General features: G+C 40.9%; 1 pseudogene; it reads left to right on the top strand.

Annotated features, from left to right (window-relative positions):
- The first annotated feature begins 507 nt into the window (after positions 1-507).
- Positions 508-940, top strand: LOC116857607 (annotated as a pseudogene).
- The last annotated feature ends 1,522 nt before the right edge of the window (positions 941-2,462 follow it).

Raw genomic sequence — 2,462 nt, 5'->3', positions numbered from 1 at the left:
GCTAGGTAAAGGGTTTTGGTGGTCCCTTCCCTAGTACCTGAAAGAGTTGCTTGATTAGTAGCTACTACAGACATGGCCTTAGGGTAAGTTCTGGGAATATAGAGATAAATAAGTTATAGTCCCTACTTTATAAGTGTATATTCTAACAAAAAGAAGATAAGTAACAAGTACAAATCATGAGATTTGAGGGAAGCCCGGATGGCTCAGTTGTTTAAGCGTCTGCTTTCAGCTCAGGTCCTGATCCCAGGCTCCTTGCTCAGTGGAGGGTCTGCTTGTCTCTCTCCCTCTGCGCCCCCCAACCTCCGCTTGCGCTCACACACTCTCTCTCTCAAATAAATAGATAAAATCTTTACATTGACATACAATATTATATTTGTTTCAGGGCACAATGTAGTGATTTGACAATTACGTACATTATGAAATGTGTACTGTAAGAGCAGTTGTCATCTGTCACCACACAAAGTTACTACACAGTTATCCACTGTGTTCCCTATGCTGTGTTTTTCATCCCTATGACTTAATTTATTTTATAATTTGAAGTTTATACTTAGTTTTTTGTCTGTTTGTTTTAAGAGGGAACATGCCCTTTCTTTCTGTGCTGATAGCGCTCTCACAAACATGGTAAATGTTCCTAAATCTGGCGGGCTTTCTGCCAAGAAGTGTGGCAAGCACCTACACCATAAACTAACACAGTACAAAAAAGGCAAAGATTCTCTTTATGCCCAGGGAAAGCAGCGTTATGATAGGAAGCAGAGTGGCTATGGTGAGCAAACTAAGCCAATTTTTTTGGAAAAAGGCTAAAACTACCAAGAAGATTGTGCTGAGGTTTGAATGCGTTGAGCCCAACTGCAGATCTAAGAGAATGCTGGCTATTAAGAGATGCAAGAGTTTTTAACTGGGAGGAGGTAAGAAGAGAAAGGGCCAAGTGATTTGTTTCTAGGTTTTGTATTTTGTTGTATTATGAAGACAATAAAATCTTGAGGTTATGTTAAAAAAAAAAAAGAGTGCGTGCACATGGGGAGAGGTGGGGGAGAGGGAGTGGGGAAGGGGCAGAGGAAGAAGCATCTTTTTTTTTTTAAGATTTCATTTATTTATTTGACAGAGAGAGACAGTGAGAGAGGGAACACAAGCAGGGGGAATGGGAGAGGGAGAAGCAGACTTCTCGCTGAGCAGGGAGCCTGATGCAGGGCTCCATCCCAGGACCCTGAGATCATGACCTGAGCTGATGGCAGACGCTTAACGACTGAGCCACCCAAGCGCTCTGAGAAACAATCTTAAGCAGGCTTTATGATCAGTGTGGAGCCTGATGCCGGCTCATCAAGACTGGGAGATCATGACCGAGAGATTGCGACCTTAGCTGAAACCAGGAGTCGACTGCTTAACCAATTGAGCCACCCAGGCCTCCAAAGAAGTCTGTACTTCTTAATCTCTCGCATTTTTCACCCATCCCCCCTGCGCACCGCTCTCCTCCGGCAATCACCAGTTTGTCCTCTGTATTTATAAATCTATTTGTTTTGTTTATTTAGATCCTGCATATACATGAAATCATGTCGTATTTGTGTTTTTCTGTCGGACTTATTTCACTTAGCATAATACCCTCTAAGTCCATCTATGCTGGCAAGATTACATTCTTCTTTATGGTTGAGTAATATCCTATTACATGTATATATATATATACATCATATTTTTTATCCATTCAGTTATTAGTGGACACTTGGATTGCTTCCATATCATGTCTATTATAAATAATGCTGCAAATAAACATAGGAATGCATGTATCTTTTTGAATTAGTGTTTTGTTTTTCTCAGGTAAATACCTGAAATTGAAATTGCTGGGTCATATGGTATTTCTGTTTTGTTTGTTTTTGTTTTTCTTTAAAGATTTTTTTAATTTATTTGACAGAGAGAGACACAGCGATAGAGGGAACAGAAGCAGGGAGAGTGGGAGAGGGAGAAGCAGGCTCCCACTGAGCAGAGAGCCCAATGCAGGACTCGATCCCAGAACCCTGGGATCATGACCCGGGGATCATGATCTCACTGAAGGCAGACACTTAACAACTGAGCCACCCAGGCAGCCTGGTATTTCTGTTTTTAATTTTTTGAGCAACCTCCATACTATTTTCCATCGTGGCTGCTCCAGTTTACATTCCCACCAACAGCTCACAAGGGCTTGCTTTTTCCCACTTCCTTTTCCACTTGTTATTTCTTGTCTTTTTGATATTAGCCTTTCTGACTGGTATGAGGTGATATCTCATTGTGGTTTTGATTTGCATTTTTCTGATGATTAGTGATGCTGAACATCTTTTCCTGTGACTGTTGGCCATCTGTATGTTGTCTTTGGAAAATGCCTATTCAGGTCCTCTGCACATTTTTTTTCAAAGTTTTTTTTTAATTTTCTTTTATTAAGTAAACATAGCCTTGAGCTCATGACCCTGAGATCAACAGTCACATGCTCCACTGAT

Source organism: Lontra canadensis, unplaced genomic scaffold (assembly GCF_010015895.1).
Source record: "Lontra canadensis isolate GAN:19392208 unplaced genomic scaffold, GSC_riverotter_1.0 scaffold125, whole genome shotgun sequence".
Lineage (NCBI taxonomy): Eukaryota > Metazoa > Chordata > Mammalia > Carnivora > Mustelidae > Lontra > Lontra canadensis.
This window is presented reverse-complemented; position numbering and strand designations above follow the sequence as displayed.